Here is a 15,203-nt window from a genome sequence, read left to right as displayed (position 1 = left end):
AATATTACTATTGTACAATGCCATTTAAAAAAGAAATTGCTTACATTTTAAACAGCATCATTCTATGTACAAACTTGAGGTTCATAATGCTTTCTTCTGGTTTCCATGGCTGCAGGCAGCTTCCTAATTTACTACAGTGGGGCATGTAGCTGTAAAACAATTTCTGCCAGCTGTTTTTCTTTTTAAGAACATTATGGAAGCACTGTTTAATACATCTAAAATAAATTATTTTGCTCCAGTTATCCCACAAAGATAAGAACTAGTTAATTTATATTTTTTGTGAGGTTACTGTCACAAAATATTTTTTTTATCGAGATCTCCAAAACAGTGCTTTGGTTATATTAATTTTTCTGGTACAGCAGTACAGCTGCTTAATTCTGTATTTCTTTTAAGAACACAGGAGTCGACAATTGTTTTATCATTCATACAAGGATACTGAAGTCCCAGTGGTGAATCTGATTTTTTTTTTTTTTTTTAACATTTGCCTTACTTTTAAGTGTCTGACTTTAGGAAGGAAGGAAAATGTCCACAGGTGGTTGTACACTTTCCTTTAATAGTTACAACTAGTCATACCAGGAGTGGCCTTAGGTCAACTGGTGCCCTAGGCAAAAGGGCTCTACGGCACCCCCCCACTGCAACAACTGGTGCCCCCATTCTGGTCTACCTACACCAAATAAATACTGGAAAATTGCCCCTACTAGAGCAGCGTCCTAGGCGGCTGCTTAGTAGGCCTATGCTTAAGGCCAGCTATGAGTCATACCTCCTATAGGTAATGCAGTTGTCGGTAACATATACATTTGTTCATAATGAATCGGCCATTAGTAATATATACTGTGATACAGTTGGTGGGTATCTGCAAGGCTTCCAACCATGTAACAAAGTCTATAAGGTTTAAGATATTTACATGGAAGTGTTTGAATATGTATTTTTATACCCCAGGTAGAATTTAAAGGATTTTTCCTCAGGTAGATAGCAAATACTGGAGGTGTGATAGAAAAAAGAGAGCAAGTTGTGAAAATGTTTTTAGGAATGTAACAAGTTACAGATTAAAAAAAATCCCTCCTGAGAACTTTGTCAGCATTTTTGGGAGCAAATGATACTTTTGAGATGGGATATAGAAACTGAACTGCTTTTACATAGTAAGGCTTTACTAAGTTTAATGATATTGGCTGCCTAAAAACAATTACTAGAAAATAGACATCAAAATCTAAACCAGTTGTAACCTGCAACTGAAATACTGAACAGTGTAAAGGAGATAACATTAATGGGACTGAGATATTTTGAAAAGGGAAGGAGAAAACTGTACAGAAATAAATGGAATCTGTGTGAACAATACATACAAAATAATATTCAGAAGGAGGAGTGAGGTTTATGGAAAGACGGGACTTGAGCAATGTATGTAATGTTGGAGTAAATGATAAATTTTAAAAAACAAAACAATTATGTATAATAAATGACAATAAACAAAATGTTTACAATGGTTTGTTTTCTGTTAATGTATGTATATACCCATGTCATTGTTCAAAATTTGCAAATTTAATTAAAGTGCTATGATAACAGTAACCAGATTCTAATGAGAGATTTAAACAGGGATAAATGAGAAGGTATACCTCTGCTCAAATTCTTAATAAAGCCACAGAAAATGTAACATTGCCCATTCTCTCACAATTATGTATTTAACATAATCAAACTTGAAAGAATTCAAAGATTTCATAGAGAGAGAGAGGGGAACTTCCATGTGATATGGACCTGAGTTGTGGACAGACTAGAACACATTAAGTTCTGTAATATACAAATAATTTGACAGAAATTATGTTTGCTATAAAGGTACCTATTTCATTTAATATTTGTGTTAAAAGCACAGTCTCATCTCTTTTGACAAAACCAAGCATACATTACTGAAATATGAAATAATGAAACAAAAGTGGATCATTTTAGAACGCACAAAAAAAAAACTCTGCCAAACTCCTCAATGACATGGCTTCTTAACTTTGCTATATACATAGTCGGTGAATCTGTGGCTGTATTATTTTTTACTTTAGGCAGTAGTTGTGACGGTAGTCTTTGTGGAATTCCTTTTGAGCAGATGAAGACTGAACACAAATTGATAGGTTGGCGTAATGGCTAAGGTGTTTACCTTACAAATATAAGGTTCAAGGTTTGATTCTCACATGGGGTAATTGGCTAGGCTGAAAATGGCCCACAAGGGCAGTTAGCCTAGTACTAATCTATGAACCTATATAACTGGATGTTAGCTGCTAAATGCATTATTTTTTTATGTTCTTACACTAATTAAATATGCTTTTTTAACAGGTATGTACACTGCTGAAATTAATTTTAACAGTTGACAAGATAAAGTTGTTGATCCTAATGGATAATTTTCTGACATGCCCAGACCACCAGCAGTTTAGAAAAAATCCATGACTGGGTGTAGGTATGACTGGATTTATCCACAGTTAGTGTGATTTGAGAGATTAAATAAAGCCAACTATAGGTAAATCCTGTGAAAACTACACCCAGTTATGGATTATTCCTATAATAAAATGACAATATTTAAAAAAGAAATTGTTTTCCTTTTTTAAATATTGCCCTTGTATAAATGGACTTTAATGCTCTTCCTCAATTTTTTCCTTCTAGGAGATGTGTAAAGTATGGGTGTATATCACATAATCGAAATACCAAAATATCGAACACCATAAACTCATACTTGGAATGTCGAAATGTGATATAATCGAAAGCTCAGAACAGCAAATTTTTTCCCAGGGAAAAAATTCGCTGTTCCGAGAAACCCACACAAAACACAAGCACACCAAAAAAAGTAATCCACATATATACAGTTAAAATCCTACTTCTAACCCTACACTAAACCGTACATACACTACTATCTATCCACTTACCTTAACCCAAACCCTAACCCTAAGGTCTGTAACTATCCAACACTCACCTTACCCGCTCCCTAACCCTAAGGTCCATAATTATCGCACACTCACCTTACCCGCTCCCTAACCCTAAGGTCCCTAGCTATCGCACACTCACTTTGCCTGCTCCCTAACCCTAAGGTCCCTAACTATCGCACACTCACCTTACCCGCTCCCTAACCCTAAGGTCCCTAACTATCGCACACTCACCTTACCCGGTCCCTAACCCTAAGGCCCCCAACCATCACACACTCACCTTACCCATTCCCTAACCTTAAGGTCCCTAACTATCCCATTCCCACACTCACCTTCACCCGGTCCATTCGCACACTTACCTTAACCCAGTCCATAACCTTCGCACCACAGTGGAGAAAATAGCGAAGCGGCAGAAAAAGCCCACCAACTTCTTTCCCTAGGAAAGAATTCGATGTTCTGCAGCTTTGCTATTTTCAGCGTTCACTGTTTTGGGTTCGATATTATGATATTTGATGTTTTACTACTTCGATGTTATAATATAAACCCATAAAGCATGCACTGTCCAGGCATACATCATATATGTGATGATGTTTGATGTGTAAAGCATGCACTGTCCAGGCATACATCATATATGTGATGATGTTTGACGTGTAAAGCATGCACTGTCCATGCATACATCATATATGTGATGATGTTTGACGTGTAAAGCATGCACTGTCCATGCATGCATCATACATGTGATGATATTTGATGTGTAAAGCATCCACTGTCCATGCATACATCATATATGTGATGATGTTTGCTGAGTACATATTAACTGCAGATACTTCACTTATTTCTTTATTAAAAGAAATGGTTAATGTGCCGCATTGTTGGAGCTGCTGACCCATTAGTAGCTTTTTATGTTTATGGAATTTTTTCTTAACACTGCATAAAATTTGGTTTAAGACATTAAATAATGTTTTTTAGATCACTTCTGCAGCACAAGTATGTAAACAAAATTAAATAAATAAATACACCTGCAGAGTACTTTGTCTGTTTTCCAGATTTTGTTTTGTTTAGCAGCTAGCACTCTTAGTAACAGTTAATATTAATGTAAAGATTTTTGTTGTTGTTTGTTTTTTGTATTTACAATGGGTAATATTTAACAGATTTAAACTGATAAAAAAGAGTAGTTGCAATCTCTTTGGGTTTTGTTATGTTGAAAAAGTAAACATCCCTGCTGTATGGCTAACAAACTCTTTCCTGTGAGCAACATACTCAGTTAGTGCACAATATGATATGCATCAAATAATGCCAGTGTCAGTCCAAGAGTGATAATAGAAGTTTTTAAATTGTTCATGTTTTCAAACGTTGGTTTAATAAATTAAAATAAAATGCTTCACAATTGTAGCGCACCCACAGGTGTAGCTGAAGAGATATGGGTTCCTTCCTACCTGACTCTGGTGACACCCCTATTAGGCCCAACACACCAAGTTGGCAAGAGGGACAGATTTTATTCTAGGTGACATATCTAGTTTAAAAAGGCAATAGCACAACCATAAACAAATTATTTCAATAGTGCACTAGTTATCAATAAGGCAAGGTGAGAGTACACATGCAATGAAAACATACATTCACCCTCTTCCCCAGAACTCAAGAGAAGAAGGTCTTGACATTCAAACATGCACAAAGAAGGCAATATCAATGAGTAGTAAAGCTTTATAATGCAACAATACAAACACGGGATAAAAATGCAATGTCATTAAGCAATAAAAGAGTCATAATACAACAATACAGATATGAGAAAATGCAATGTCATTGAGCAGTAAAATTCCTGAAGTCAGCAGTCCTAACACGAGCAAAATGCAATGTCATTGAACAATAAAGATTTATAGTGCCACAATACAAATATGAGAGAATGCAATGTCATTCAGCAGTACTAACACCCTCTACCCCCTTGATCAATTCTAAACAGACCAACTATGAAACACTCTATTACACCTTGTTCACTGGCCAGTGACTACTTACAGTCTCGCTGCCGGCATGATAGGGCCCAAGTTGGAGCTCATATGGATCCCAGTTATTTTTAATTCACAAAGCATTAAAGGGGGCAGACCAAAATCTTATAAAAATATAAAATGACAGCCAGAGCCTCTCACCACTCCATCAAGAATATCCTAGTGACCAGGCGCTGTAGTTCCTCTGATGAGAAAAGTAGAAAATTACCTACCAGAACTCTGGTAATCATCTATGGCTTCTTGGTACTAGGCCCAAGGGAACACCTTTCCTTGCTGAATCATAGCAGGCATGGAACTACAGGTTTCAGACTTCTCTCCTGATTCCACAAAATGCCATATCGAGGATTTCAGCAAGAGACAGACGCAATCTGCTACTTCACTCCCCTGTCCCAAAACACTAGAAAAGAAAATCCACTCATGCTGCAAGGCCCTTTTTCCCTTCAGCTAAATGTTTTAGTCTTCCCTCCTTTAGCTAGTCTTCTAGAAAAACTCTTTCCCTTTCGAAATTGTCTTTTATATTCCTGAAAACGAGCTCCACCTTGTGGTGTAATGAAAAACTACAGTCTATTACTTCTACATGAAATACAGTGGAAGCTACACTCTCCACCCACTTGAAAATCTTGGGTCCCCCCAAATCAAAGATAGATTAGCAGAAAATATTTATAAACACTAATGCATCATCAACTGAACAATATTTTTGCATTCAAAAGGTACATTCTACCCAGGGTAATCAGCCTTATGCTTAACTTGGAATGGGGTGTCATCACTGGAGTAGGAGGCATAGGGATTATGAGCGCAGACCCTCCGATGAGCTGTGGTCGCAGGTTCCTGTGTACTATGTCCCAAACTGTTATAGGTCAGTCTCTGTGGGGGCCGAATCAGTCTCTGCAGTCTTAGTTCGGAAGAGACAGCTAAAGAATTTTGCTCGGAAGGTTTGTCACTCACATCACATTCAATGTCTAGTTCTTCAGTAGGCATATTGTTTACTTCTAAGATCTCTTCTTGTATAAATTCACTTTTGTTTTCCATAACGGTATTAATATCCTCAGCACTATCTTCTGAAGTTTGCATAGCAGGGCCTCCATCAGTATCAGGTTCTGCAAGAGGCACAGAAACATTACCTAGTCTATTGTTAGGTCTGGGCTGCTCAAAATGACAAGGAACATATTCTGGTGCATTTACATTGAGATTACAGCCCACGGGGTCTTGAACATCCTCATAAAAAAGCCCACTGAAACCCCAGTCATCATTACTGTTCTCCTCTCCTTCAGCAGGAGGAAGCATAGGCACTTGAATATTGGAGAGGATAGTTCCTCTCCGCCATAGCCTTCTGGATCACCTTGAGTTAGGCTACCGCTGAGCCATTCTGGGTTCCGGATTCATGAGTCTCACTGATTTTGCCAAAGGCATTAAGTTGTTTCGGTGCCAGGTTTTTATGGGTCCTTCTTTCCCCTCAGGGCAAACTTGGTAGACAGGGATATTAGGTAGCTGAGAACATAAGGAACATATTCTGGTGCATTTACATTGAGATTACAGCCCACGGGGTCTTGAACATCCTCATAAAAAAGCCCACTGAAACCCCAGTCATCATTACTGTTCTCCTCTCCTTCCAAATGTAAAATAAATAAAATAAATAAATAAATAAAATTATGTAAATCTCAGATCCCCATTGGTCAGCTAGTTTATGCTTTCCTTGTAGTCCCAAATTTCTCAAAAGAACTCTGTCCCCTGGCTGCAAGTCATGCATCTTTACTTTTTTGTCATAGTGAGCCTTGTTTCGCTGATGTCTTTGTCCTACTGATTTTTCAGCAAGCTCATAAGGCTGACTGAAGTTCTTCTTGACTCTCTCCACATAACTGTCGTGAGATCGCACTGGTGTATCATCAGCTGTGACTCCAAAGGTGATGTCAACAGGAAGACGAGCTTCTCTTCCAAACATTAGGAAATAAGGCGAGAATCCTGTAGCATCATTTTTAGTACTGTTGTAAGCATGCACCACTGTGGCTACATGTCTACTCCATTGACTCTTCTTCTCAGCAGATAGTGTCCCCAACATGTCTAGTAAAGTTCTGTTGAAACGCTCAGGCTGAAGATCCCCTTGAGGATGATAAGGAGTGGTGCGGCTTTTTTGTACTCCCAACAGAGTGAGTAGTTCATGGACAAGCTTGCTTTCAAAATCACATCCTTGATCAGAGTATATCCTTTTTGGCATGCCATAGTGTACAAAGAACTTCTCAACTAGTAGTTTTGCCACTGTAATAGCTTTCTGATAGCGAGTGGGAAATGCTTGAGCATATGTGGTATAGTGGTCTGTCACCACTAGTACATTACTGATCCTGCCTTCATCCGGTTCAATGCATAGAAAATCTATACAGACCAGTTCCATGGGTCCACTATTTTCCATTTGACCCAATGAGGCAGCTCTGGTTGGCAGAGTCTTTCTCTGAATGTAACAAAGACATGTATGACAATAATCCTCAACATCTTGCTTCATGCATGGCCAGTAGAACTTGTCTAATGGAACGAAGACATGTACGACAATAATCCTCAACATCTTAGTTCATGCATGGCCAGTAGAACCTGTCTCGTACCAGACCCATAGTTTTGTCATAACCAAGATGGCCATGTTCATCATGCAATGACCAGAGTACTACTTCTCTATACTTCCCAGGAAGCAACAATTGCCATTTTTCACTGCCGAGTGCACTAGGAGATCTCCTATACACTAGTCCATTCTGTATCTGGAGTCTGTCCCATTCTTTGGCCAAAAGTCTTGCCAGAGGATGAATATCCGTGCAAAGCATATTAACTTGTTTCTTCTCTAAAGCAGTTACCACCAGCTGACCTAAGGGGTCTATCTTTAATCTCTCCTGAGGTCACTGTTACTCAAAGCAGGTAGTGATGAAGCCTGTAAAGTGACCAGATTACAGTAAGCTTGGGGTATGCTTGCTGCAGACAGACCCAACTTCTGGGCCCAACATTCAGTGTGTTGATAGCAGGATGCAATCTGACACATAGCTCTCACCCCTGGCACTGGAATTTCTACCCATTCATCGTCGGGGTGTAAATCTCCCTGAGGTCTTCTGGACAGACCATCAGCATCTCTATTTTCATGTCCTGGGCGGTATTTCAAACTGAAATTATAGTTGCATAGAGCTGCCATCCATCTGTGGCCAGTAGCATCTAGCTTTGCAGTGGTCTGGATGTATGTCAGAGGACTGTTGTCAGTCTGCACTTCAAATTCAGCCGTATAGTGATAGTCATATAGCTTGTCCACTACTGCCCACTTTAAGGCAAGGAATTCCAACTTGTGTACAGGGTACTTTCTTTCTGTGGGGGATAAACTCCGACTGAAAAAGCCACAGGTCTCAGCTTCTTGTCATACTCCTGGTAAAGGACTCCTTCTAAGCCATCCCTGCTAGCATCCATATGTAAAGTGTATGGCTTTGTAGAGTCAGCATATGCCAGCAGAGGGGCATGTGTGAGGCAATACTTAAGCTGTTCAAATGACTCTTCGCACTCAGGAGCCCAATGATTCCCGATGAGTTCTTTAGAACCTCTCAGTCCCTTAGACTTTTTTCACAAGGATATCTTCATCTGTTTCATCTGCTTTCTCATCATTTTGGAGCAAATGGTTGAAGGGTCTTGCTATCTTGGAAAATCCTTTCACAAACCTTCTATAGTAACTGCAGAACCCCAGGAAAGATCACAGCTCTGTGATAGTTTTGGTACTGGGCCAAGATGTCACCGCTTCAACTTTGCTGGGATCTGTGGATATTCCATTTGCAGACACTACATGTCCCACATAGGTCACTGAAGGTTGGAAGAACTTGCATTAGTCCAATGACAACTTCAGGCCTTCCTTCTCAATCCTGTCCAATACCTTCATCAGTCTTTCTTCGTGCTCCTCTAGGGTCCTCCCAAAGACAATGATGTTGTCCAGGTAGACTAAGACTTCCAGGAGATGCATGTCTCTAAATGTTCTTTCCATGATTCTCTGGAAAGTTGCCGGTGCATTTGATAAACCTTGAGGTAAGCGATCAAACTCAAAAAATCCCAAAGGGGTGATGAAAGCAGTCTTCTCTTTATCTTCTGGGTGCATAGGGATTTGATAGTATCCATTCCTTAAGTCTAGCACACTGAGCCACTTACTGCCCACCAGGCAATTTAGAGCATCTTCAATCTGGGGAGCTGTGTACTGATCTGGAATGGTTCGCTGATTCAGAGTACGATAGTCAACACCCATGCAAATTGACCCATTCTTTTTCCTGACAATGACAATGGGAGAGGCATATGGACGTCTTGACTCTCGAATTATCCCTGCGGCTTTTAGTTCTTCCAAATGTTTTCTTAAGTCCTCCAGGTCTCTGGGGCTACACTTCTGGAATGTTCCCTGGGCCAGTCCTCCCCTACTCTTATTTGGTTTTCTGCACTTTTTGCACAGCCCACATCTAGTTCACTAGTAGAAAAACAATTTTTCTTTTTCATTAGTAGCTCTTTAACTCTGGTTAGCCACTTAGGGGGCAAGAGACCACCTCCTATCTCAATACTTTCCAGCTTCAACTTGTTGGCTCTGCTCTCATTCCTTGTCAACACAGAAGCAGGTAAGGGAGTGGCAGCATAAACATTTCCCAAATGCACTAGTGAACGCAGGACAATGGGAGTACTTCCTTTATTTTTCAACCCCACAGGCAAAGTGTCATAAAGATGCTTTAACTTGTCCGCAGGCCAAACATCTGGGATTAGTTCCAGCCCCGGTGGCAAGTCACTTTCTGGATCCATTTCCTTCATGAGATGAGAGGAAACTGTTTGTCCACACATCCTCACTTTGGCTCTCAAGCAGGTGACCTGACCCGGATGAATTATATGCTCTTTCCCAGACAGGGTCCGCACATGACCAATTTCATCTTTCTTACTATCCTTCTTCCTTTGAAGGGCACATAAAACTGGTCTCAGGAGAGAATGCAGTGTTGGCTGTTCCTGGGTCAACTGAGGCATTAGCATTCTTCTGATGAGGTCAGTATTTGTCCCCATTAAAATAGATGCTGAATCCTTTCCTTTTGGCCTGGGGCACACAATAGCAAGTGTTTTAAAAACTTCTGTTGACCCAACAACTGAAATGGAAAATTCTAATTTGAGTGACACATAACCATCATAAGGGAACTTTGTGTCACTTAGCCCCCAGATCTCCAAATCTTCTAACTTTTCAAGTGGCAAATGCTTTAAGTATTTTTGGTAGAAGTCTCTGTACAGAATGGTGATTTGTGCACAAGTATCCAACAGTGCTTTACTATACACTCCTTCTATTTTTACTGACATGACAGGGGACGGTCCCAGTAGGCCATCGGGTAGTTTCTGTTTCCGGTGTTGTTCAGCTGTATGGCAGTTAGCATGTGGTTGAGGTACCACCGGCTGACCTCGCCATTTTAATGGATAAGACTCTTGCTTAGTAATGCTCTGCAGTCTGAGATGCTGAGATTTTGGCTGAGATGGCTTTCCAATTCAGTTGTTCACATCAGATGAGCTAGAGGGAGGCCACGGTGGCACAGCGGTTAGCATTGCCGCCTCACAGCAAGAGGTTCTCTGGTTTGATCCTCGGCTGGGGTGCCTTCTGTGCAGAGTCTGCATGTCCTCCCTGTGGTTGAGTGGGTTTCCTCCGGGTGCTCCAGTTTCCTCCCACATCCCAAAGACATGCTGTAGGTGGATTGGACACTCTAAATTGGCCGTAGGTGTGAGTGTGTGCGTGTGTGTGCCTTCTGTGGAAGGTTGGGTGCCGGGCTGGCAACTTGACACTGTAAAACTCCACTCCCAATTATGAACGGACAGGTGATCCGCTATGCCGACCCCTAAACGGGAAAAGCCGAAAGAAGAAGAAGACCTCAGATGAGTTAGAAGTGTGCATAGTAGGTAGTCTCTCTCCCCTATTACAAGGGTTAGTGTGGAAAGGAGATCCAGGATGCTGTCTCTTGATGTTAGATTTTACGGAGCTCTTTGTAACTGGGCACTCAGCTGGCTCCTTCACTGAGGCCCTTTGAAGTTTCCCTGTATTGCACTAGCCAATAATAGTTCATTCACTCTTTTCAGGTTCTCTGCATTAGGACACTGTCACTTTATATGCCCTGCATCTCCACAGTGAAAACAAAATCCAGTAGGAACTCTGAGCATTGGCTGATTCGGTTCTTCCCTAAGTCCTTTCATGGAGGTTCTAGCTGATGTATTCCACCCTTCAGCTAAAATTACCACAGCTTTCTGCAATTCTGCAACTGTCTTGGTGACTTGAGCTATGGCGTTGGTCAGGGAAGACACCTGCATCTACAACTGTGACACCTCCACATTGCGGACACTCTGGTGCATGACTCCTGTTTGAGTAGTGAACACGGCTATAGGCTCCTGCTGGTGTTCACTCACTATTTTAGTTGCTGTTGAACACTGAGATTTGGCTTCCAACAGGGCTTCCTCTTCCCTCACCTCTTCAACCAACTGAGAATAAGTTAGAGTCTCTTCCCTATAGGCTCCTGCTGGTGTTCACTCACTATTTTAGTTGCTGTTGAACACTGAGATTTGGCTTCCAACAGGGCTTCCTCTTCCCTCACCTCTTCAACCAACTGAGAATAAGTTAGAGTCTCTTCCCTATTTCTCATCCTCATTTTCCACACAAAGGGGTCCATAGCTTGAGCTCCCTGTAAAATTTGTCCGATCCATACTTGGTCAGCTATTTTCGGATCCACCCCCTTCTTTGGGATGATCTGGTGAAGCATTTTATCTAATCGCTTAATGTAATCAGAATTCTCACAAATTTCTTGGTATGTATGTTCAAACTGATACAGTAGGTCAGCAGCCCTCTCTGTCCTTCCAAATACATCCTGCAGTACTCCTAAATAGTCCTTGGCCATGCCATCTTGCTTACCCATCCTTAGGTTGTGTATGGTATCCACAGCTAATCCCTTTAGACTTTCAGCTATCTGTTGCTTCTTCTGAGATTCTGGGATATCCCACTCCTCTAGGGCTTGTGAAGCCTGATCCATCCAAGATTCAAAATCTTCCTCTCCCTGAGGTATGGGTTGTTTGCCAGAAAAGAAATGCAATTTACGGTAGCCAAACCCAGTGAATGGTTGTGTAGGCTTTAAGCATTTTTCTACAATACTTCCCAAAGCATTCAAAACTTCAGGCCCTATAGTATTTATGGGCAGTGAAGCTGCAGCTTCTGGTGTAAGGTTCTGACCTACTTGGATAGCTTCCACAGGTATTTTTTCTGTTGCTGAGGTAGTGCACTTCTCAGGGATTACCACATGGACTGCACTCTCACCTGAAATTTGTACACTCGGAGGTATGTGCTCATACACTAAAGTACTTTTCCATTCTAATAAGGCCAATGTGCTCTGCTTGGTAGGGTCCACAGTGCTGAACAACAAAAATCCATGCCCACAACTGGCAATGATCCTGTGACTTGATGTATTTGCATATCAGTCCATGTGACCCCTGGCAACACCAGAACTAAGCAATGCTCTGACTGAGCATTGTGCTGTTTGCACCATTTAGCGGCTACTTCTGGGTTCATGTTTCTGCTGGATTAGCTTTCCACACGTACAATGGAATAGGGTGGAGTCCAAGGCAGTACAGAAAATCCCGGACGAGCCCCCAAATGTACCACACCCGCAGGTGTAGCTGAAGAGATATGGGTTCCTTCCTACCTGACTCTGGTGACATCTCTATTAGGCCCAATACACCAAGGTGGCAAGAGGGACAGATTTTATTCTAGGTGACACATCTAGTTTAAAAAGGCAATAGCACAACCATAAACAAATTATTTCAATAGCGCACCAGTTATCAATAAGGCAAGGTGAGAATATGCATGCAATGAAAACATGCATTCACCCTCTTCCCCAGAACTCAACAGAAGAAGGTCTTGACATTCAAACATGCACAAAGAAGGCGATATCAATGAGCAGTAAAACTTTATAATGCAGCAATACAAACACTGGAAAAATGCAATAAGAGTCATAATTCAATACAGATATGAGAAAATGCAATGTCATTGAGCAGTAAAATTCTTGAAGGTAGTAGTACTAACACGAGCAAAATGCAATGTCATTGAACAATAAAGATTTATAGTGCCACAACACAAATATGAGAGAATGCAATGTCATTCAGCAGTACTAACACCCTCTTACCCCCTTGATCAATTCTAAACAGACCAACTATGAAACACTCTATTATACCTTGTTCACTTGCCAATGACTACTTACAGTCTTGTTGCCAGCACGATGGGGCCCAAGTTGGAGCTCATATGGATCCCAGTTATTTGTAACCCACAAAGCTTTAAAGGGGAGGAGGAACCACAATCTTATAAAAATATAAAATGACAGCCAGAGCTTCTCACCACTCTGTCAAGAATATCCTAGTGACCAGGCGCCGTGGTTCCTCTGATGAGAAAAGTAGAAAAATCACCTACCAAAACTCTGATAATCATCTATGGCTTCTCGGTACTAAGCCCAAGGGAACTCCGTTCCTTGCTGAATCATAGCAGGCATAGAACTGCTGGTTTCAGACTTCTCTCCTGATTCCACAAAATACCATATCCAGGATTTCAGCAAGAGACAGACACAATCTGCTACTTCACTTCCCTGTCCCAAAACACCAGAAAAGAAAATCCAGTCATGCTGTAAGGCCCTTTTTCCCTTCAGCTACATGTTTCAGTCTTCCCTCCCCCAGCTAGTCTTCCAGAAAAACTCTCTCACTTTCAAAATTGTCTTTTATATTCCTGAAAAGGAGCTCCACCTTGTGGTGTAATGAAAAACTACAGTCTATTACTTCTACATGAAATATAGTGGGAGCTACACTATGTTCTCTGCACTCCATAGCTGCAATATGACTAGTGTACATGTAAAAGAGCTCCATGATCACATGCTGGTCCACCTCACAGTCAAGGAGTCAGGATATCTCTATGCATGCATGCCTCAGGTGCTGTCCCCTCTACTCAGATAGATACGTGTTGATGTACACCCTTGTATGGGAATGTAGCCTGTGTGGAGGCTTTGTTGAAGTGTGTATTCAACCATATCATTATCTGCTGAGTCACATCACAGGTGATTTCTGAAGCTGTCACAGGTCATTGCTTCAGTGTGATAGGCCTGGTTGAAGGTAAGACAGTGCTTACTGCCTATTGTGATCTGGCCTAGGGTTTTGACACAATCCCCCACACAGGTATCCCTGAGAAACCCTCACAGCTGGGGATTAACCCTTACAGCAGTAGATGGATAATCAATTGGGTCACTGACAGAACACATACTGTTAAAGTTAGTGACTTAACCTGTACCAGTAGAGCTGTCACCATTGGTACACCCCAGGGATCTGTCCTTGGCTCTTCATTGTTTGGACTCTAGTTCTCGACAGTTCAAGCTAAAGTATATGGTCTTTGCCTTAAGTTTGCTGATTCTTGCATACTAGGTGCAATCACTGAGTCCACCAATGATGACAATATAGTACAGGAGGAGCTAACACAGACAAATGAATGGGGACAAAGGCACATGATCTATAACAAAATTTAGAAATCTGTCTTTTTTATGTTGTCTGTCTGAAAAGTGGAATTCCATGTTAATCACAGCACTGACAACAGTCCTGATATGCTGACACCCAGTGATGCCAGCACTGGAAATACATGTAGATAAAAATCTGAACTTCAACCATCAGGTGTCCACACTGGTACTGAAAGCCTATGTTTTGCCATCATATGCAGATCCTAGGATTCTATGACAGCACTGTAGTCAAACCTGATCAGAACAGTAATAAAGTATAATGATCTCTTTTGCATGTACCTTACCAGTCACATGCAGCAGCTGGAAAGATCAGAGGGTTTTCTCAGCAAGATAACATAGGGTCTACAAACCATGCCATGATGTATTTGGACAGAGTTAAAGCCATGTCACTGTAATCCATCTGGTACAGGATGAGGTGATGTCGGCCTGGCCTCCAGGCCAATGTCTGACCCTGTCCTGGTGGGACTACTGCATATCCAAAAATCTGATATATTTGATGATATCAGTGGTGTCTGTTGAGGAGATGATAATTGCCCCACATGCTGGTGTAAAATGCTCTCTGTAATATCTAACAAGAGCTCACACACACACACACACACACACACACACACACACACACACACACACACACAAACACTTACTTGACTGCAGTGAGAATAGAACCCCATCCGATAGCCTAGTACCAACCTATGAACCTATAAATATTGTGGGAAGAAATATCCAGGGAATTGTTATGGCTTGGCTTGTATAGGCCCTAGGGTCGATAGCCTAGT

At 41.2% G+C, this 15,203-nt stretch overlaps 1 protein-coding gene across 4 annotated transcripts in view; it reads right to left on the bottom strand.

Annotated features, from left to right (window-relative positions):
- Positions 1-15,203, bottom strand: part of LOC122809006 (membrane-associated guanylate kinase, WW and PDZ domain-containing protein 3-like) — a 1,354,602-nt gene that overhangs the window by 436,261 nt on the left and 903,138 nt on the right. The gene's annotated exons all lie outside the window — the stretch shown is intronic.

The sequence above is a fragment of the Protopterus annectens genome, chromosome 8.part0 (genome assembly GCF_019279795.1).
Source record: "Protopterus annectens isolate FY-2018-M chromosome 8.part0, PAN1.0, whole genome shotgun sequence".
NCBI lineage: Eukaryota > Metazoa > Chordata > Ceratodontiformes > Protopteridae > Protopterus > Protopterus annectens.
The sequence above is the reverse complement of the archived record's forward strand: the minus strand, read 5'-3'. Positions and strand labels throughout refer to the sequence as shown.